This window comes from Eulemur rufifrons, chromosome 28, assembly GCF_041146395.1.
Source record: "Eulemur rufifrons isolate Redbay chromosome 28, OSU_ERuf_1, whole genome shotgun sequence".
NCBI classification, from domain to species: domain Eukaryota; kingdom Metazoa; phylum Chordata; class Mammalia; order Primates; family Lemuridae; genus Eulemur; species Eulemur rufifrons.
Window position 1 is genome coordinate 30413418 of NC_091010.1, and position 23734 is coordinate 30437151.

Sequence of the window (23734 nt, forward strand, 5' to 3'; positions counted from 1 at the left end):
GCACGGCTACAGGCCACACGTTACTAAGTGTAAACTCTGTACTCACACTGCCTGTTTTTGCCTCCTGTCTCTGCCACTTCAGTGCTCTCTCACTTTGGGCAGCTCTCATACTTCATGAGGCCTTAGTTTCCCTTCTGTAAAATGGGTAAAAAGTAGCAGTACTTGCCCTATGGGATGAAATGAAACAATGCTTATGATTATTTAGAATAGGATAGAGCTTGGCAAAATAAGGCAACTGAGGAATTTCAACGATCTGTTGCAGCAAAACAATTCCTGACAGTTTGGACAGGCATTCGTTTGTGTATTTGGTCATTCCTTCCTTCCTTCAGCAAATGCCCATTGAGCAAATTTCTACTGTCTTCTGGCCACTGTGGAACATAGGCGGAGGCACATTAAAAATGATGAACAGGGCTGGGCGAGATGGGTCACACCTGTAACCCCAGCACTCTGGGAGGATGAGGCAGGAGGATCACTTGAGTCCAGGAGTTCGAGGTTACAGTGAGCTATGATGACGCCACTGCACTCCACCCAGGGTGACAGAGCAAGGCATTGTCTCAAAAAAAAAAAAAAAAAAGACGAACAGGATAGACCTCATACCTTCTCTACGAAGCATATAATTTCACTGTGTAAGTAGACAATAAGCATGTTTCAGGAGTCATGAGTTGTACACATGGAGATATGGTGGGTGCTCTGGAAACTGGTTTGCATGGGGGTGTGGGTTGTTTTTGCTTATGACTTTGAAACCATGCAACGCAAGTCAGAAAGATGGGAAGTGGAAAGTGTATATTTGTGTATACACACATACACAAGAGAACATGAACATTTTATATAATTTTATGTTTCTGTGTCCACTTTCATGAGCATATGGAGTAATGGTTCAGAGCATGGTTCTCTGTAGACAGGCCACTCGTATTCAAACCCCAGCCTCACCTCTCACTGTGTGATTGGGGGAAAATGATTTAACTTCTCTCTAGTTCATTTTCACCATTGGCAAAAGGCAGATGATAATAACAGTACCTACATCTTAGGTTTCTTGTGAAGCTTTAGATGAGTTAATACATGTGCAAGGTTAGAACTCAGTGTTAACTCTCACAAGTCTTGAATCATTTTTCTAAGGTGGAGTGTGAAGAGCACACAGGCTTAGCAGTCAGCCAGACCAGCGTGGAATCCCACTTCATCACTGACGTACCAAGCGAGTCAGCAAGTAACTTAACCTCTCAGAATCCCAGTTTCCTCCTCTGTAAAGTGGAGGTAACGATACTTAACCACATGAGATTGCTTTGAGGGTTAAATGAGATAGCATAGTTCTTGGCAATCCACAGGCCCTCAAAGAATAGCATTTATTTCTTTTACCCACTTGCCCTAAGATTAAATATCATTTGAGCCAGATAGTATGATGAAAGATTTTTAAAAGGAGAAAATAAGGAAATGATATTCTGGAGAACTGCAAGGAAAAATAAGGTACAGTTTATCTTTAAGTATTTTTTTTCTTTTTCTTTTTTTGAGACAGGGTCTTGCTCTATTGCCTGGGCTGGAGTGTAGTGGCATCAGCCTAGCTCACTGCAACCTCAAACTCCTGAGCTCAAGCAATCCTCCTGCCTCGGCCTCCCAGAGTGCTAGGATTACAGGCACGAGCCACTGCGTCCCTCCCGTTTTTAACATTTGAAAATTTGTTCTTTTAAACAAAAGTTCTATAAGCATAAGAGAGAATGATTTATCTGCTTTTATTATCTTTTGACTTTTTACCTGTGCAGCAGTCCCCAACCTTTTTGACACCAGGGACTGGTTTCGTGGAAGACAGGTTTTCCACGGAGGGGGCTGAGGACGGTGGGTCACCACCTTGGCTCTACCCCAGATCATCAGGTGTTGGATTCTCATGGGGAGCATGCAACCTGGATCCCTCATGTGTGCAGTTTGCAGTGGGGTTCGTGCTCCTATGAGGGTCTGATGGTCTGGTGCCTCCGCTGATCTGATGGGGGGCGGGGCTCGGGCAGTGATGAGAGCGATGGGGAGCAGCTGTGGGTGCAGGTGGGGCTTTGTTCACTCCCGCCCCCTGGCCTCCTGCTGTGCGGCCCGGTTCCTGGCAGGGCAGGGGTTGGGGACTGTAGTGTTAGAGTGTGAGAGAATGGAATGGAATTAATAGAATGATCCATAGATCTCCAGGCTAACTGCTATAAAAGCCCTAAATTCTATTTTCTGTAGTTGTTTTTATCTCAAAGTGTAGTGTCTTTGTAGCTATGCTGTTGTTTGTAACAGGGGAAGGACATCATATCTAAAGAAAAGAAACCTGCTGTGGTGTAACAAGTCAGGAAGGAAAGTCCTTAACTCCAGGGAGAGCTGGGCCAGCGAGTGGTGCTGGCAACTGCATCACCCTCCCATGACCCTCCCCTGACCAAATGCCGCCTTCTTCTGCCCTCTGTGTTTCTATTTCTGCTTCCTTGCTGGGATGAGGACCAAGGAGCAATTTTGGGTTGATTTCTCTATCTCGTTCTCTAAAGGACTGGGGTGGGAAATAGTCTAAGTAGGAGGGACATTAGAATATTTCACAAATTACAAAATTTTTAATAAATGCTCCATAATAATAATAATACAAAGCAAAGAATGAACTCCTTCATTTAGCGCATCACCTTTGCATCAACATTTCTTTAAAAGCTTTTGGTCAGGTTTCTTTTCTTCCCAAGGCAGATTCATTTAAATCCAGCTTATTTAATGACCTGCCTTTTTCCATCTTGTTGAAAGTACATCAGCTTCTCCACCTGGAGAGAAACCCAAAGGGCAGATGCTTCCAGAGCTATAAAGCCAGCAAATATTTAACTTATCTGACCCTCGCTTTGCAAGCAGATCTTGTATCTTTCCGTTGCTGGGGGTGAAAACTTGGGGGCGTAGGCAGGTGGTTTTAGCCTTGTCTCTGCCAACCTGCCTGCTCTCTCCCTCCCCGTGGTGATCTGGAGCACATCTTGAGCCTCTCTGGGTCAAATTCCATTTGTGAGTAAAGTGTCAGGGTTTTACTAGATCTCTGGATGCTCTTCTGTGTGACTGAACAATGAACCTTCACAAGGTGGTGGGGGCTATTTTCACATTCCTGCCTGGCAATCAATAGTCCCCTGAGCTAAGTGGCCGCTGCCCCCAGGGCCAGATTCCACATTCTCTTAAGTTTTCCAGGCTTTCTTCTAGCTGCTTCATTCATTACACTGCAAGCCTGGCCCTGCAGCCATCTGAGTTTTGGACCCCTAGGATCCAGTCATACTCCAAAGCTGGGGGCGTGCCTGCATGTGAGGATGAGCTCAGTTTCAATTTTAGTTGATAGGTGTGGACTGGCCTGAGTAGAAATGGAAGTGCTGGCCATATACTCTTTCTAAAAGAAATCTGGGAAACTTGGTGCAGGTGATAACAGGGATGTGGCAATTTCAGAAACCAGTTGGTGGACATATAATAGAAATGTTTTTCAGGCAGGGTTTTCTTGTTCTCAAAACATAATTTCATATACATTGATTGGTGAGACCAACAATCAAGATGACATGTGCTCTGGCGGTTAGGAGGTATTTGAATCAAAGATGAACTTTCTAAAAATATCTTTTATTGAAACATATAGAGAAAAGTACACAAATTGTCAGTGTACAGGTCAATGCATTACCACAAAGTGAACATTACTGAGTAACCACACACCAGGTCAAAAATAGAGTATGGTAAGAAGCCCCTTTTGTGTCTCCTCTCCTCCTCGGAAATGTTTTTGGTGGTATTGACAACATAGCATCTCCATTGTTCCAGAAACTATTCTTGGGACCACCTTCCTCTCATCCTTATTGTCACTTAATTTTTTTCCCCCTTCTAGGACAAAACAAAGTAATATTAACTAGCACTGGTCATTTTTCTTCCCCCTAACCTGTCAGTCAACTGAGTAGGAAGAAATGTGTGTGTGCCCGTGTGTGTGTTTTGGAGGGAAGGGGGGACAAAAGGGTTGAACTGCCATGATATTTGTCCTGTAAGAAGACATGACATGTGTGGCCAGGTTCCACAGGTTTTTTGAATTCTCATCTCACATAGACTCCATGATGCAGGCAATATTTTGGAATTTCATTCTTCTTTCATAGATAAGAAAACTAGCTCAGGAAGGTTAGGCAGCTTAATCCGGACTTCTGCAAGGTGTAGAGTGTCAAGGTCAGAACCAGAGACTTTCAGTATAAAGGGAATTCTCATCTAGGTGGTGGATGGCCCTAATCTCCTTAGAGAAGCCAGTAGAAAGTATGGTGCCACGTGGAAAAATGCACACACACAGGCACAAAAAGTGCACATTATTTTAGGGGGTTCCTACACCCAGTGAACCACTAATATCTATGGACGGTCCCGACCCAGTCTGCCGCGGTGACTCTCTGAGGGATACAGTACGCATCCATTTCAGACCCCCTGTCCATTACCTTTCAGCCAAAGATGGTATTGCCAAAGATGGGGCTGTTAATGCCATTCACCTGCGGGACAGACTGAACGTCCTTAGGTGCAGCCTCTCTCTGTGTGTGCACTGCGGGACGCCCTCCTTTCCCGCGAAGCTGTCACAAAGACAGCACTTGGCATCCTCACTCCTCACGGCCCAGGAGCACCGACTCCACAAAGTTCTGGTGCCCGTTTCTCCGGGACCACTGCCAGCTGGGTATACAGCTCCGGCCAGGAGGGCGCCCGGCGGCCCCGGGAGCCAGGGAGACCAGGGACGACTCGCATTTATTTCTAGACCCTGGCTCCCCCTAACTGCGCACGGTCCTTGGCGGGCTCGGCTCGGGCACGCGGTGGGCCCCGGGGGCGCAGCGGCGCCTGAGGACGCGCGTGTGTGCGCACCGACAGGGCGCCTGGCCGGCGGTGCCCACCTCTCCCGCGGCCTCGGTGGCTCCCGGCGGGGCCGGGGCCGCAGCCCGGGCAGTGCCCTACCCCTCTACCCCGGCCCGGCCTGGCCGGGCCCGGCCGGGAGCCGCGAGAGCAGGCGCAGCGCCCCTACCGCCCGCTTTTCCGTTTCCATCTCCTCCGCCTCCTCCTTCCCCCAGCCACCCGCGCAGTCACAACCGGTTCAGACTGGCCGGGTGCCCCGCAAAGAAGAGAAACAAGGGGGAAAAACACAGGGAAAACTCCCGAGGAGGAGGAGGAGAAAGAGAAGGTGGAGCCCACAGAAGGGGGCTGGCTCCCCCGCTCCATGTGGCCGCCGCCGCTGCAGGGGTCGCTGGGGGCAGAGGGCGGCGGCTCCTGGGGCAGCGCATAGCGGGACCGGTTGCCCAATACTCCGGCAGGGGCCGGGGCCCGGACGGCCCGGATAAATAGCCGCCCAGCCGGCCGGGAGCTGCAGGGGAGAGCGGCGGCCGCGGTCCCCACCCCACCACCCGCCCGGCCGCCCGGGGCACTGCGCCCGGAGCTGCGCCCCGGAGCCCCCGCCGAGGCCGGTACTCAGGTAAAGGACTGGAGCTGCGGGCAGGGTCCCAAGGGTCGGCAGTCGCCCCTGCTGCCCAGCCTCCTGGAGGCACGGAGCACCCCCTCCGACTCTGAGCAGTAGGAGGAGGCGGCCACAGCGCTGTCACCGGCGGCGGAGCAGCTTGTAGCCGGTTTCTTGTTAGAGATGTATGCGGGGGCTTAGAGTGTCCGCGGTGCGCTCGCGCCCACCCCTCGACACTCCCCTTGTCGATGGGGAGCTTCTACACGGTGGGCAAGTTTTCCCGGGAACCTGAAGGCGGCATTTTGCGCGGGGTTGAAAGAGAAAGGGGGTTCTGGGGGGAGAGGACGGTGCCTCCGGATGGAGGCTCAGGGCAGAGATCTGCCCCGGGACTCCTAAGATAGCTTCTGGGGTTGCTGGTGGCAGAGCAGGGAGGGGGGTGCGCGACGTAGGTGGGCCCTCATTTTCCGCAGGGCCGCTAGGCCTCCAACTGCCCTGGCCTGGAGGGGGTGCAAGCAGGTGCCCCCGGGAGGGCCGGGACTGGGCAGCGCCAGGTGCTCCTGGGCAGCGAGGCGAGCAGCGCGAGGCTGGCGGGTTCTGCGCTGTGGCGCCAGGTGCAGCACCGCCGGGTCAGCCCCGGGCCAGCGCAGGAGCCCAGCCTTTGCCACCGCGGCGGGATGCGCGGGCACCTCGGCCACGCGGACACTGAGCGGGAACTCGGAGGAGTTGGTGCTTAACTCCCCATCTTTGGCTCGTCCTAGGTGACCTCCTCTCTGGCTTCAGCATCCCCCAGAGGCTTCTGAGAGTGCTGATAAACCGTTAAAGAAATAATTTGGCCATCAAAAGCAAATCAATGCTTCACCTTGTTCTTGGGATGCCAGGTCTATCCTGCCCAAACTATTCTGGAAGTTTAAGCAGGATTTACGCTAAATATATTAATATTACTAATATAGTAAGTTATTCGATGTAACATTTTTTTGACCAATTTCCTGCGTCACAGTTTCGGTGTATTATTTTATATACACACACACTTTTTTTTTTTTTTTTAGCCTTGAATTACCTGAATAATAGTTCATAATGATGGTGGACTCTACACTCACCCCCGCACCGAAGAGTAGGATTTTTCAGTTGTTCCATTAAATTCGGTCAATTTGGTGTGTCCTAACCGTTTCTCATATTTGGGTTGGCTTCAGTTTTGAGGAATTCTTCAGGCCGGTATAGGCAGAGGACTGAGGAAGCTAGAGACGATTCTGAAGAGAGAGCACCAATTATTCAATGCATGATTATGACCTCTCTTAAATAGTATGTAAAGGCAGATCACAGGGTTAATACACATATCGTTGCCACAAACAAGTTTTTTGTTAAAGGCTCTTGGAAGTAGAAATTAATTAGATAATAAAATAATTTAACCTGGAATTTTGCAACCACTCCTGCTGTCGGCAATACTGACCACCTGAGAAAATCCTTCTGGTTTCTTCCCTTTTGTGTATAGGCAAATGCGGTAACAGGGACCCCTCATATCTGTAGAGTGAGGATTGGGAAGAGCCAAAGGTATGGGGAGGTGGATCAGGACATTAGAAAATCTTTTCTGGCTTCTGGCTTTGACTCTGAAAAGGTGGGAATGATGGTGTGCGTTGGTTGGTATCTGAGTTTTTATCAGTACAGCTCATAGTGCTTTGGAGGTGGTTTGGCCATGAAACTAGAGTAGACAGATGTCTGAGTTGCAAGTTTTACTTCCTCACCTCAATCTTGGAAACTCACACTTTATTTATTTGACAAATAAAAGTTGTGCATATTTATCATGTACAATGTGATGTTTTGAAATATGTATACATTGTGGGGTGGATGGCTCAATCAAGCTAATTAACATTTGTATTATCTCACGTTTATCATTTTTTAATGGTGAGAACACTTAAAATCTACTTCTTTAGTCATTTTAGCATACAATACGTTGTTACTAACTACAGTCACTATGCACTGATCTCTTGAACGTATTCCTCCTATCCTAATTGAAATTTTGTATTCTTTGACCACCTTCTCCTTACCCTCCTACCCCCAGTCCCTGGTAACCACCATTCTACTGTCTACTTCTATGGGTTCAACATTTTTAGATTCCACATATAAGTGACATCATGTGTTATTTTGTCTTTCTGTATCTGGCTTATTTCACTTAATATGATATTCTCTAGGTTCATTCATGTTGTCATAAATGACAGGATTTCTCTGTTTTTAAAGGCTGAATAAGTCTCCCATTGTGTGTGTGTGTATGTGTGTATACCACATTTTCTTTATCCATTCATCCATTGATGGACACTTAAGTTGATTCCCTATTGTGGCTATTGTGACTAGTGCTGCAATGAACATGGGAGTGCAGATAGCTCTTCAACGCACTGCTTCCATTTCCTTTGGATATATGCCCAGTGGTGGGATTGCTGGATCATATTATAGTTCTATTTTTAATTTTTTGAGGAACCTCCATACTGCTTTCCATCATGGCTGTACTAATTTACATTCTCACCAACGGTGTGCAAGGGTTGAACCCTCAATTTTTGTAGTCTTTTTTAAAGTGAGATGTCTCTTGAATTTAATTCATAGAATGCAATTTGGTATAGAAGGTTTATGGGAAGGTGCAAAAGAAACAATATCTGGCTTGTGTAACTATAGCTTTGCAAGAAAGTATCACCCAATGGCTTCAGTTTTAATTAATGATTGCACAAATGCATGTATTTTGAGCTAGTTAGCCTTTGAGAAGTTCTTTGGAGACATCAAGGTTTTCCTTGTGGATAATGAGATTGAACTATAACTTAAAACTTAGTTCAAGAAAAGAAAACATGGTCCCTGGCATCTAAAAGTTTAGCAGGAAAATTAGACATGTTTACAAATCTCTATAATTCAAGATAGTATAAATGGAGTCATATGACAGCGACATCAATAGTGTGCTAGTGAATGGCAGAGAAAAGGAGAGATTCATTCAGGTTACATACTGAGAAAAGTTTTGTGATGGGTTTAGCGTTTTAGCTGTGACTTGAAGAAGAAAGAGGAGTTCTTGATGGAAAGGAGGCCTGGTGGAACTAGAGAATAGCGCAGAGATATGAAGTCTGGTTTGTTCAAAGGAAGCAGAGCAGTTTGGAGTAGCTGGAGCCTGGAATTTAAGATAGACAAGACTGGGAGGTAGGATGAGACTCGATTATGAATAACATGACAAGTCATGCTAAGAAATTAAAATGTGATTGAACATTATTATTTACATAAACAATATCAGCATCCCTAACTGTACATTTTGCCTTTAATTTGAGTTTTGTGAGTTTCTTCCCAAAACAAGTAGGTGATTAAAATCTCAATAATATTTGTTTCCTATCAATGTCACTATAAAAGAGTAATGTGTTTCTAATAGCCTTCAATGCTTTATCTAAATACAACACTGTTTTCCCCCTAAAACTGAAATCTTATGGTATAATAATTCTTAGCTTGATTAAAACTTTGAATAGGAAAATACTTCCACTTTCTTGGGCCAATATGCAGAGTAAAGCAATTTTCTATTCTTTGTTTCAATTGTTAATAATAATAATGTTTATTGAACATGTTATGTCAAAGGAGCCACATACCTTATCTGGGAAGGCATTATGCTGATCTTTGAGAATTTTGATAAGATCATTCAACTAAGTAAATGGTAGGACCAGGATTTGAACCCAAGCAGTCTACATCCACAGGGTATCCTTTCAGCTATTGTGCTGTTACATAACAGGGGTGTCAGATATGATAACTATTACTAACAGTAGTGAGAAATTGGGCCTTGTACCTGTAGGAAGAGTTCTTCTGTTTTTTTTTTTTTTCTCCTTTGCATCCTCAGTCCCATCAGTCTGATTAATTTCACTTTACATGTTCAAGAAAGGGACATATTTCAATGCTTTAACATACCTTAAAATATATGTATGATCTTGCACTTTTATGACCCACTCAAAAGAAACTCTTAAGCTCTTTGAAAAGAGATGGGATATGGGATGAGACAAACATTAGCAAAAGTGACAGTATTGAATGTGAAGACCAGACCTTCCAGATTCTCTGGAAGAGTGTTAATTTCTAGTATTCTCACTATTCCCAATAAACTCACCAAATGCACCAGATCTTTTGTATTTAAGTATCCCATATGTGTTTCTGTGTGCTTTGATATTTTATTCTGAAGATGAGACAGCAAACATACTAGTTTGTACCTGGCACGCTACCATACTAAAGTGTGTATTCAGACAACAGATCAGGCCCTGCATAATCATGTATAAATTGTGCGACACATATACTAAGCAAAAGAACACATCAAAGGTTCATAGCATCATCACAGATTTCTTCACCAAAACAGTACTCCTCGGGCCAGGCTTTGCAGGATACGGACCTGAGAGAACCTGGCAGCGTAACGACCGCAGTAAGAGTGTGGGACACATGGAGATGACGATACCAACTTGTGTCTCCGTGTCTGGCCATCATTTTGCCCATGTTTAACTCTGTTAAATCTCTAGCCCTTCCCATCTTTGCTCAGACTCTGAATGGTTTACAGATCCTACTATTTTCTCTTCTGAACTTGAGAACAGGGCTTCCAAATAGATGACTGTTCACTGGATTGGTGAGTAAGAGATCTTGAAACTGGTCTCTCCCCTAGCATGACATCTCTAAACCTCAGTTTCCTCACATATAAATTAGGGGATTGAATAAGATCAATGGTGGCAAGGTCACAAGGTTCACACAGGTGAGACAGGCATCACAAATGAGCAGAGAAGATGGGGGTGGGGAGTGGGGAGTGGGATGGAGTGGGTGATGGGGTGGGGGTGGGGATAACACAGGTGAAACTCTAGATGCAAGTTAGCCTTGGTCCTGTGTCAAGGAGACGTTAGGGAGTGGAAGGAATTGTAGAGAAAATGCCCCACTCAGTGAGGGCCACAGTTAGTTCCAGTTAACTGGTTTTTAATTTTTTTTTAATTTTTATTTATTTTTATAGAAACAGGGTCTTATTCTGTCATCCAGGCTGAGTACAGTGGCATCATCATAGCTCACTGAAACCTCAAACTCCTGGGCTCAAGCGATCCTCCTGCCTCAGCTTCCCAAGTAGCTGGCACTATAGGTGTGTGCCACCACAACCAGATAATGTCTTTATTTTTTGTAAAGATGGTGGAGGGGGGGTGTCTCACCATGTTGCCCAGGCTGGTCTCAAACTCCTGGCCTGAAGCAATCTTCCCTCTTTGGCCTCCGGAAGTGCTGGGATTACAGGTGTGATTCACTGCACCCAGCCCAGTTAATTGCTGTGTAAAAATGAGGGCTTGGTGTTGCCAGAGATTTCAATTTTTTGAGAGAACCCTGAAATTCAGATTTTTGTGATAAAATATTAGCAATTCATTCAGATCTGCTAACAACAAAACCAAAAACACAGGCAGGCCAAACAAAACACATTCAGAGACCAGATTTGGCCAAGGCTTCCAAGGTTCCTTCTGGATTCAGACTTCTCTGATCCTAGGCTCAATCCATTATATCCATAACCCATTTTTGCCCCTTTTGCTAAGACACATGGTAGTGCTTCCTATATCCAGATTATGATAGCCTTGGAGGAGCCCTTTGGCAGGTGCTGGACTATGATAGATCTGCAAAGCTTTGAAGGTCAAATGATATCTTTTTTTATGGCCATGTGGTTGATAAAATTCAGAGGCTCCAGCAGTTAATTACTTGTGTTAATTATCCCTTTCAGGGACAATTAGTGTGATTTAATTCCAGGACCCAGAGCTGCTCTCCTAAATGTTTTCCTTCCTGCTCTGCCTTCCCATCTCGAGGTAAGATAATAAACTGTGGGGAGATGGATTCTGGTTTCCACTTGGACAAGGGTATTTACAGGCCTGACCTATGGTGCCGACAGAGAAATCTTCATCATCTTCACCCTGGCAGTATTTCCCCGTGTACTCAGTCCCTCCTCTTAAACATAGAGCTCTCTGGGGATGTCCTTGAATTTCTGCTAAATAAATAAGTTAAGAGTTCAGCTTGTATGAGTTAATAAAGCAATTTAGATTTTTTTATAAAGCATATTTATATAGATCTTAAAAATGAAAAGGAAAACAAAAGTGATAGATTTGCCGTGAAATCCTTTAATACAATTTTATTTTTAAAGCTGGGTTTCTTGGATTTGACTGGCTGTGAGATGTTTTTTTTGCTTTACGTCAATGAGCTATTTTGCAAACATGTGGACCTGGCTCTAACTTAAAGTTCAGAGCAGATGTTGACAATGGGAAGGAAGCATCTGATTAAATAAAACAGGAATGACATATTCAGAGAAACCACATACCTTATTGTGACTGAGCTGACCTTGGGAGAGAACTGAATCACAGTTCTGAGCCACAGTTTGTCTTTGTCTTGGCCCCAGGAATGAGTCAAACCCCTATCCCTTGCACACCAGAGAGTATGTTAACCACCATTAAATGTTTAACATTTAAAACCAAATATGACAGAATCAGGAAATTTTATCATTAAAGACGTAATCATCTGATGTTACATTGGCAAAAGATTTGCATTTTAAAAAATTTTACCTATGTATTTAGCTAGTCTTTCAAATTCAGTGATGGAATCAGACTTGTAGAGCCAGAGAGGCAGGGCTCCTTCACTCCACATTAAGTGCTTTCTAAATGCACTCAATTCATTTTGTTGAATGAAAGATATTTGGTTAATAATTTGAATATATGAGGGATTTAGGTAAGTAGGTTTTCTACACATTCATTCATTTCATAAGGATTGGTTGAGCTTTTACTATGTGCCAATTATAATTCTTAGTGCTAGGGATGTGGGACAGGCTTGTGGATAAAAGCCCTTACCTTAAGACTTATCTTACCTTGACACTGTTTATCTCCCTCTTCTTCTTTGCAAACCACTGCCCCCTTAGCTTTCCGGAGCCCACTCCCAGATGACCCTCCAAGCTCTCTCTGACTTCACAGATCCTATTAGCTCTCCCCTGCCAACTTTCCCACACTGAGAGGTGGTTTTCATAATCTGAAATTATTATTATGTTGACAGCCTTATTATAATTCTCATCACTAACACCATCATCATCATTAGAATCTTCTCAGAGTTTTTCCTGGAGGCCTCAGACTCCTTCCTGTGAGTGCCTGTGGTCATGTGGTGAAGGTAGAGCGAGCCTGGGAGGGTCATGTAGGAGTGGGCTCAGGACAGCTAAGGGGGGGGTGCTTTGCAAAAACTGAGGGCCTCAGTGTCAACACTGCGGAAGTTGTGCTGACAATGACAAGGTCAGAGACACCATAGTGACAACATTTTTCTTGTTTAGATGGGTCAGAAACCAGAAGCACTGGGTTGAGGAATGAGAAGGTGATGAGGAAGCAGAGGCAGGGAGGGTACTCCTTCAAGTTTTTCCAAGAAAACCTTTAAAAGATGTAACTACAGGAACAATAGCTAAATGTTTACTCTGTGCCAAGCACCATGCTAGTGCTTCATAACCAGGTTGGAAATCCCCCACAGATCTCAGCGTATGCTTTGATCGGAGACATGCTCATATGGACAAGGCATGGTGACTCGTGCCTGTAATCCCAGCACTTTGGGAGGCCAAGGCGGAGGACTGCTTAAGGCCAGGAGTTCAAGACTGGCCTGAGCAACATAGGGAGACCCTGTCTCTACAAAAAATAGAAAAATTAGCAGGGCATGGTGGCGTGTGCCTGTAGTCCCAGCTACTCAGGAAGCCAAGCAGGAGGATAACTTGAGCCCAGGAATTTGAGGTTGCATTGAGCTATGATGACACCACTGCACTCTGGCCTGGGCAACAGAGTGAGATCTTATCTCAAAAAAAAAAAAAAAAAGAAAGAAAAAGAATGCTTATGTGAAATACAACCTTAAAGTGGTGTGCTTCATGCTTTTGGATGCACATTGAATTACCACCATTTTTTGAGAACTAGTTGTGAAAGGAAGAGCCTGGGAGTCTTTGGGATAAGAAAGGGGTTTCTGCACTGGGGAAAGAGCAGAAAACTGGGGTGTGAAGAATGCAAAGTCATACTTGACTAAGCAGTGCTTAGAAAACAAAGTTGCTGCTTTAAAGAAGTCACTTTTAGCCCTTGTCAACTCTGAGGATTAATTTTCACCTCAATTCTATTAAGTACCCTAATAATTATACAGCAGCACCTGGAAAAGGGGGGCTAGTGAGCTGTGTGGCTTCCTGAGTTGAGGAGGGAAGGAAGGAAGAGAGGAAGGGAAGGAAATGAAAGAAAACCTTGTCTGGACTTCACTGCCTCTTTGTTTTTTTGTCTCTCGATTGTCAATAACCTGAGGGCTCTTCATGGCCTAAGAGCAGCTTGTCATTGTCCCTTGTGGTTTTCCTTCACTTGGACTTCCTTCTTCCCATTTGTTGACTTTTCTTTCTGTCAGGAAATTATTCTAGGAGATGTTGAAAAGTACCATTTCCATATCTTATTTTTTTGTGGGGAGAATGTGGTAATAGTGTGTGTGTGTGTGTGTGTGTGTGTGTGTGTGTGTGTTTTCGGTGCAGTTGAATCTGAGATAAGGAAAACCTAGAACCAAGTGTCTAATAGAGGAAGAGATGCTATTGTGGTAGGGAAGGAGGGGAGTGAGGACATTCTGGCCTGAGTATTCATAGGGACAGTATTTTCAGATTTGAGGGGGAGCTATGTGAGGGCAAAAAAAAAAAATTGTGATTATTGATTTTGTTTAAAGGCATTAAAAATACTTTAGATTGAGATTACTGTGTGCCAGGCACTGTGCTATGTGCTTTACATAAATTAGTTCATATAATCATTACAACAGTCTGATGAAGTAAATGCTGTCGTTCCCCCCACTTTTTAGATGAAGAAAGCAAGATGCAAAGATATTTAAGGAACTTGCTGAAGGTCACACTCTTGGCTGGTACCAGGGCTGGGATGTGCACTCAGGTTACCTAGGACCTCAGCCAGTGCTCTTCTTCCTTATGCTAAATTTTCTACAATATATATCTTCACGTATTTATAGACATAAATATCTGTGTTTGTACTTGCATGAGACTATCGAAATAACAGAAAAGTAGAAGTTCTACCAGCCATTCTTGTGGACCACATAACACCATTACCAAAAGATCACAGCCTCTCCCCTGCCTCCTTTCCCACACTGAGAGGTGGTTTTGATAATCTGAACAAATTCACAGGTGACCGTCATTATGTCGATAGCCTTATTGTAATTCTCATCACCAACGTGATCATCATCGTTAGAATCTTCTCAGAGTTTTTCCTGCCTCCTCCACGCCTGCTCTCTTGCGTCCTGCGGGGACTGGCTGGGGAGTGTGGCTGGGGCGCAGAGAGCTGGGGTGAGTGTCTTGGCACTGGCTGCTCAGAGATCCTTGGAGCTGCTCCTGGGCTGCTGTAAGGCAGAGGGGTGGCTTTATGGTGGCCGAGCTGGTGCTTAGTTATTTGGAACAATGCGAAAGAGACGGGAAAGGACTCTTCTCTCTTCTGGCTGGCAGTGGTGTGTGCTTGCTCTTTCTGGAGCCACACGGGTGAAACTGTGCTCAGATTCCAGCCAGAGACCAGCCAACCGATTCTGCGGATTTGCCACATCGAAGTGTGGGGTTAATAGCATTGCCCCCACCAGCAGGGACAGAGTCAAATGTGACAAGTGAAGAAGGAGCAGGCAACCGTACTTTCCTTTGTTCTCCCTCTGTAGTCCAGTGTGCTTAGGAAACAAGTAATGTTCCTCTGAGAAGATCCAATTATTCTGCTCTCTTGTTTTGTAAAGTTTTAACTCTTTGCAGAGCGATGCCTACTTTTCTATAACCTTACAATTCACTTAGGCTCCATAGAATCTCAGAAGCTGTTTTTTGAGTTGTTTTAGGCACTTTCTTAAACCACGTTCTCCTATTTTGATAAAAAAGTTTGCAAATTTGCAGATAAGTGGACGTGTTCATATTTTAAATTTTGTATCATAGACACTGTTCCCCTCCTGCACTTTCCCAAACGTTTTATAGAAAATCAAGAAAGTAACTTTTGCTGTGGTCATTGTTGCTACAAGAATTTTTGTTTTTGTTTCTCTTTGAAACCTAGATGTGATAATCAATAGGGATTTTTGGGGGGCAAATAAGCTTTGTCCTTGACAGGATAAGGCTAAAAGAACAGCCAGGTGCTGGCTGCTGCATTTGGGTGGGTGGCCTCGGGCCATGCTAAGGCCTGAATGTTTGTGTTCTGCCCAAATTCATATGTTGAAATCCTAACCTCCAAGGTGATGGTATTAGGAGGTAGGGCCTTCAGAAGATAATTACGTCACGAGGGTAGAGCCCACCTGAATGGGATTAGTGCCCTTATAAAAAAGAGAGACCCCTCTGCCCTTCCACCAAGTGAGGACACAGCAAGAAGGAGCTGTCTATGAACCAGGATGTGGGCCCTCACCAGACACTGAATCTGCCTTGATCTTGGACTTCCCATCCTCCAGAACTGTGAGAAATGTGTTTTTGTGGTTTATAAGCCGCTCAGTGTATGTCTATGGTATCTTGTTATAGAAGCCCCAGTGGGCTAAGACAAGATATAAGGGTTTCCACTTGCTCCAATCCTCCCTTTACCCACAGCTGCCTCTTCTCCTCTTCCTTCCCTTGCCTGGGTCCTTCCCGTATTGAGACAGACGATGGGACAGTTGGCCAGAAGTTGTTCTTCCATGCTACAGGGCAGTGTTCTCCACCCTGGGAAGCCTATCAAAGGGCAACCTGGTGGTAGGGCCCAGCCACCAGATGATTGCTGTGCAGCTGGGGTGGAGAGCCTTCCTCAGAGTGTGTCTCCGGTGACCTGGATCAGAATCATAGGGTGCCTTTAAAAAAAAAAAATGCAGATTCTGAAATTCTTAACACATTAAAAACACTTAGGCCTTGAACCTGGCACTTGAAAGGAGACCAAATCCTGATAGTAAATACCACTTCTGAATTATTCCAAATTGCCATCTATCAATATCCAGATCTTGGTTCTAAGTGTAAAGAAATGTTCTAAGTGTTAAGAAACAACTTAATGTTCTAAGTGTTAAGACATAACTAACGATTAAATATCTTAAAAGCCCTAGATTTCTAAATGATCTAGAAACCAGCTGTTCTAGAACTCTGGGGTGAGTAACTGGTAACTACACCTTAGAAAGTGGCTATGAAATGATCAGAAATCTCTTAAGGTTATGAAAGTAATAGCTAATAGTTATTAAGCTGTTTTACTGTATGCTAGGCATTGGGCTTTGCATTTTCAATCCACTATTATCCCATTTTTCAGATGAGAAAACAGGCTCAGAGACATTAAGTAACTGGCTTAAAATCACATGGTAGGTAGCATAGACTGGACTGGAACCCAGATATACAGTTAATAACAAAGCCATGATCATAACTATTATTTAGTTCCTATCATCCTGGAACTAGATACTAGAAAAATTTCCCGTCTTCCTTTCTACCCCACCTTTATGGTAAAACCAAGAAGAATCAAGAGAGGTTTTCAAGCAGCTGTAAATATTAACTAGCTTCATACCATTTCCTTTTATCTCCTTCTTCCTTCCATATGTGCGCAAAGCAGCCAAAGGTCACTGATGCTGACTTCAGAAACTCTGAATTTATGGTGTGTTTTTATTGTTCAGATTCTTCCTTTATGATATTTAGTCATTCCTGCACCTGAAGGAAGCTTTGCTCTGCTATCCCTTTGTTTGAGGAGCAACAGTGCTGATGAGATAAGCCGCACATACTCCCCTGATTACATTGCCCTCATGCAAACCTGTTTCTGGGTTAAAAGTCTGGGCGTGTGTGTTGGCAGGGAAAGTGAGTGTGGGTGGGGAGGAGAGCCATTGGCCTGGGGGGACCTCACATTTATGAAAAGTCTCATGGAGACATTGCTAATTTTGTCTCTAAATCAGTCCATATATATGGATTTGACATATAGGGATATGACATTGTAACCATGTGTGTTCATAGCATTCGTTTTTGTCTTTTTAAAATCAGCTTTATTAAGGTAAAATTTACATACAATAAAATGCAACAATTATAAGTACACAATATGATGAGTTTTGATGAATGGATATAGTTGAGGTTTACATAAACCTTTTGTAACAGCTTTAATAAATTACAATTCATAAACCATACAATTCACTTACTTAAAGTATATAGTTTGACGATTTTTAGTATATTCAGAGTAGTGCAACCATCACGCCGATCGATTTTGGACCCTTTTCATCACCCTCAAAAGAAACCTATACCCATTAGAAGCTGCTCACTGTTCCCTGCATCCCCAAACCTCCCAGCCCTAGGCAGCCACTAATCTACTTTCTATTTTTATAGATTTGCCTATTCTGGACATTTCATATAAATGGAATCATACAATATGTTGCCTTTTTCAATTGGCTTCTTTCACTTAGCTTAAGGTTTTTAAGGTTCATACATGTTGTTGCATGAGCACTTCATTCCTTTTCATTGCTGAATAATATTCCATTGTGTGGATATGTCCCATTTTATTTATTCATCAAATGATGGGCATTTGGGTCCACTATATATAAATATTCATCAGTTTTCATCACTTATAATAAATATAGAATATTAATACATAGATATTTAGAATAATATATTCTATCTATAGTCTATCTTAATATATACAATATTTTCTATAAATATACATCACTTTCTGGTTGATAGCATTAATTTTTAAGGTGTAGACATTTAACAGATACTTTACTTTTTATATCCCTATTTGGGCTTTCTTTCTTTCAAGATTTAATATACCAGGAGTCAGAAACATATAAGTAGCTTAGTCCTGTCTTGACCTCTGAGTTAATCTGATCAAGGCGACCACAAGTTGGACTCACAGTTGTACTAAAATTATTATTTGGAGTTCATCCTATTGTATAACTATCTGAAATTGTAGAAAATGCTTATAGAATTGTAGATGTAAAAATATATAAATATATCATCACTGGGATGGCCCAGTATGATTTTACAAAGAGTTTTCACACTATATTTAGAAGCATAATATGGTAGATTTTTTCTTTTCCTAAAAAAATGATATTGATATATAACTAAATTCATTTGACTGTAGAAGAGAAATTATAAACTGTGACATTTTGAAATGTCAGTGGAAAGTGACAAAATTGATCCACTGACTATAACTTTTTTTTTTTAAGAGATAGTCTTGCTCTGTTACCCAGGCTGTAGTGCAATAGTAGCACAATCACAGTTCACTGCAGCCTCAAACTCCTGGACTCAAGTAATCTTCCTGCCTCAGCCTCCTGAGTAGTACACTACAAGTGTTTGCCACCATGCCTGGCTAATTTATTTATTTATTTAATTTTTTTGTAGACATGGGGGTCTTGCTGTGTTGTCCAGGCTGGTCTTGAACTCCTGGCCTCAAGCAATCCTCCTGCCTTGGCCTCCCAAAGTGCTGGGATTACAGGTGTGAGCCACTATGTCTGGCCTCAGTGATGATAACTTTTAAAGGACTACTGTTCGTATTAATGTGACCAGGCTTAATAATATATGGATCAACAAATAGAGTAGATTCACTTGAAAGTTTATGTTTTTGACCCAGAGAGAACTCATTTTAAAGCTTTATCCTATTTAGAAATTATTATAAAAAATCAGTTACAAGTGTTGACACTTCTGCAACTGATGACTGCAGATGATGTTCTTTTTACCTCCAAATATCGTAGCACGAAACTGCTTAAGAAATAGGAAAGTGAAAGTAGAAGTAGAATAATAGCCATGGTAGGGAGAAGGCAGACTCAAGAACTAGAAGCAGGCATGATTACTGGTACATCTTAACTACCTGTCTTATGCTTGTCCCTCATGAAATGAAATGCAATGAAATTGAATTAATTTATATTTGAATTATGAGCTTCAGTATGTATTAAAGTATATTTGTTTACCTATATATTTTTAGAATCCCCAAATAATTATTTATCTGTATTTTTACTTACATTTTATTAGAATACCCAGAGAACGATTTATTTACCTACGTATTTTTTAGGTATTAGATAATTGTTTCTCAATTCCCAGGATCCCTTTACCCAACGTGAGGTGGTAGGGAATACACGATGTATGTTTGGAGGGGCAAAAGTCGGAGTGTAAGGGAAAAGAGTAGTATCAATATTAGAACTGCTTCTGGCACAGCAGGTTTGCTCTTTAGTCTATGAAATTTGTTACCTATATTGGAGTCAGAACTAAACAAAATTTTCAGTAGCTTTTGAAGTGTTTTAACAGCTTTATTAAGGCATAACTCATATATAATAAAATTGATCCATTTGATGTGTACAGCTCACGGGTTTTTAGTATATTCACAGAGTTGTGCAATCTGCACCATAATTTTAAAATATTTTCATCACTCCAAAAAGAAACCCTGTACCTTTACCAGTCATTCCCCATTTCCACCCCTCAAACTCTTTTGCAACATGGCTTAAGCCTTTTCACCTATAGCAGCAGCTATGCGGGTTTCAGTTCTCCACACCTTCACCCGTGGTGTATAGCCTTTCCTATAATAAAAGTGGCATAACTGTAACCAAAGGAGGTTGTGGAACCCAGTATGATTTAGACTTTTGACTCACCTGACAGATAACTAGATCAAGGCAAAATCAACCTGGAATCAAGCATTTCCCACCCCACCCCCCATGCAGGATATATAGTCACATGATCCTAGGCTCCTAAAATAAAGTGCTTCAGCACCAGGCAATTTTGTAGTGATTGAAATGCAAATGATAATGTGGTGTTGTTGACCTCTTTGCATATTTCAAGTGAAAAATGTATCTGTGAATCTTTCATGAGATATTTATAGATAATGTTTAAAAAGGGGTTATTAGAGAAAGTTTATTATGGTGGGGGACAAAGGCAAAAGGGAACTGTCGACTGAAAATAAGATTAAATAAGTTTACATCAATCTGTATTTGGCAAAAAATAGTATAGTACATATGTATACATTTCAGGGACAGAAAGCTTCCGTGTCAATATTAAATGTTCTTAAATATCAAATGTTCTTAAATATCAAATAGGCAATTCTGACATCTTATAACCAAGAGAACAGAAATTTTCAGCCAGTGTGAACAATTGAGGAAACAAAGGATTGGCATTATTTGAACAGTGCTAAAGACAATCTAGGGCATTGGAGCTTAAAGCTTTTGAATGAAATGTTGACTTTCATCAATAGACCTTTTGATTTTTCAAAGGAAAGTGATTGGAACTTGCCAATTCTTATTTCCCCTTAAACAAAACAAATTCTAGCTTTAGGAGGTAGGTTATCCTTTATACTAATGATAATTTAATTTTGTTGAATAGTGATATGTTCTTATGGTTAATTTTATTTCATGTTCTTTTCTCTCCTCCAAGGGAGGTTCACAATACATGGAATATATTTAATTTTTAAGTTAAAGTTAAGAAATATGCTTATATTACAAGTTAAAGTTAATTTCATGATATCCCAGTAGACCCTGTAGTTATGACAAAACTGTCCCTAAATTACAGTGTTCTTCAAATAGTCTCTCAAAATGGTTTCTAATTTTGAGTTTTATAAGGTATCTGGTCACGCAGAGTCCTGATTTGTTAACACTCTGGTTAAAGGAGATTCCAAATTCTCAAAGAGTTTCCTAGAATATGCTATAATGTATACATTTCCTAGAAGCACATTTTTATACAGTTATATGAATAAGACTCCAACACTTTGAATATACTCATGGAATATTAGTCTAAATAACATAACACATTCTGGCACTTATAGATCTTGTTATTTTTTAGGAAAGAAAAAATCCACTGCTTAAATAATATGAGTTATTAATGCCAGGATTTTTTAGGTAAAGTATAGAAAGAATTCTATTTTGGGATTTTAAACACAGACTTCCTGAAACACATTCTTCTTACATTTCAGCTGAGAGTACCATCTTTCTAATCTTGTTTTCTTTTGTGAGCCCTATAAGATCTGCCCTCTCCAACTCCACCAAACCTATCAAGCCTATCTCGTTTCTACACCTATGTTCATGTTGTTCCTCTTGCTTGAGCAGTCCTTTCATGAATCTCCTCATTGTTGTTTAGCGCTAATCTGTATGAGGCCTTCTACTCCTGCCCCCGCCTTAATTGCTTTCATTTCCTTCAACTCCTAAACATTTAATATGCATCCATTTCTTTGGCACCCAATCATGTATGTACTCTCTTGTGCACGTACCTTTCCATATGCACATGTTACCTTCCGAACTGGATAAGAGCTCCTAGAGAACGAGGACCATGCCTTACTTCTCTTCTGATTTCCCTTGCTATTTAGTGCAATATAATTTAAAGTGTAAGTGATCAAAAAATGTTTTGAATAAAGACCACATTTATCATGCTGCATTTCTGTAAACATTAGGATAAATGGGCTTAGTGGAAATTTCAGTTAATTTGGAGTTTTTATTAAAAAGAATGCCAGATAAGGAAGTTTATCATATTGGATGATAAAATATGAAGAAGGGGAGATAATAAGAAGAAATTTTCAGAAAAATAGGTATGGAATATCTGTATTTCCTATATTCTGTTGTCATCAACTATATTTCTCTGTTTTTACCTTTGGCCCAGATGAGACCAAGTAGACTATGGATGGTTCAAATAAAATAATTGACTTGAAATGATTGCATACTCACAATGTTTATTCTGTTGTAAGTAAAAAAAAAATGAACATCAGGTGACTTAAAGTAATTTACTGGGTTATCTCATAAAAATGGAAGGCTGGAGCAACCATGCTTGAGTGTCTCTAGGGGGTCAAGGTAGTGGGACAGACAGGGGGTCTCTTCAGTGCACTTTTATGGGGACCAATAAACTCCAAATATTTTTCTTTCTTTATAGCATTTCACTCAAGATTCAGAGTCCTAGGAGGGAGGTCCTACTGGCCTCTCTTGGGTTATATACCACTCTATTGCTCAAGGTCAAGGAACCTTGATTAATAGTCCCTCTAAACCTCTACCCACAGTGCAGACTTGAGTCCCAAAAAAGGAAATTGAGTACCAGTACAAAAAGGGGGGAATGAAGATTAGCCTATTTATGAAATTGCCTTGCAGAATACAGAATATCAGACAAATAGCAGGCGAGTGGTACCTAAGGAATAGAGGAAACTACAGGAGAAAGGTGTTACCCTGATAGAAAGCAAGAAGTCACTAAATGGTATTTTTTACTATGTTCTATTGAGACTGACTACATGTATCTTGAATTATGAGATGATGACAGGTCAGAAGCTGTTAGTGAGCTCTATTAAAGCTTGTCTTTCTAGTCAGAGTTGATATCCATGGGAACTTAACTTTGTATTTCTAAAGTTTGTTCTTCTAAATATTTACTGTAAAAGGAATTTCTCTGGCTCCTGCCCTATGTGTTGAAATGTCACCCAAGGCAAGGCAAGGCAAAGCAAGGCAGGACAAAGGTAATATTTCTGTCTACTTAAGTTTGAAAACTGGCAGGGGAGCTAATCCTCCTCCCCCTCCCCCGTCATCTCCCACCTCCCCGGAATACTGCCTTTATTCATGATTCTGCTGCTCTATGTAAATGTCTACTTTTCTTGAAATTCGATATGAAGATGTAAATGAAGGACAATCTCGTAGGCATTTGTCTTTATACAACCTCTTAGTTTCTTTAGATGTTTGGCTATTTCCTATACATAATATATGAAATATATATATAATATCATATATTATCTGGTTTGGGGAATTAAGACTATATTTTCTATAAAAGGGATTCTGAAAAGGAATTGTAAAGTACTAAATTGTCATTAGAAAGACCAGAATTGAATTATTTACTTTTACAATAGAGTCAGTACTGGAGAGAGTACACTTCTGATGGAGGGACAGATCTGATTAACACAAAGGATTCTGATATTTGGAACTTTGGATTATTCTGACTGTTAACATAATTGTGTGGTCTGAGTACTCAAGAGTTTAGACTCTACAGTTTCAGGCACAAATTGTAACATCTTTCTGTTTCGGTCACTAAGAATCAAAAGTTAATTTGTACAAAGGTCTATGGCAGGTGGTGACATGAGTTTTGCCTAGTGCTCTGAATTCAAAGTGAAGAAATCCGCGGAAGTCCAGGCAAACATGGGTGTAGCCATGTCTCTCATGGTAGCCAAATGCCTTGTCATCTAAATAGGGATGTGTATGAATGGTTGAGTGATATTCCTATTGTCTTTATCTATTATCTGATGAAACCACAGCCAGGTGAATGACTTGGCAAAACCTGTGGGCAAAGAGGACTCTGCTGAGCCTGACTATAAATCTGGCATGAAGAGATAGTGAATGAAAGGACAGCTTTGCTAGTAAACTAGCTAACAGAGAAAAATAAACTATGTAACTTGCTGTCTCTAAGATTACCCACAG

At 41.9% G+C, this 23734-nt stretch overlaps 1 protein-coding gene across 1 annotated transcript in view; it reads left to right on the top strand.

Moving 5' to 3' along the window:
• Positions 1–5055: 5055 nt before the first annotated feature.
• The window catches only part of SLC16A9 (solute carrier family 16 member 9), a 45814-nt gene continuing 27135 nt past the window's right edge, over positions 5056–23734 (top strand). Inside the window, exon 1 of the mRNA XM_069460599.1 lies at positions 5056–5428. The gene's annotated coding sequence lies outside the window, so the exon portion shown is untranslated. The remainder of the gene's footprint in view (positions 5429–23734) is intronic.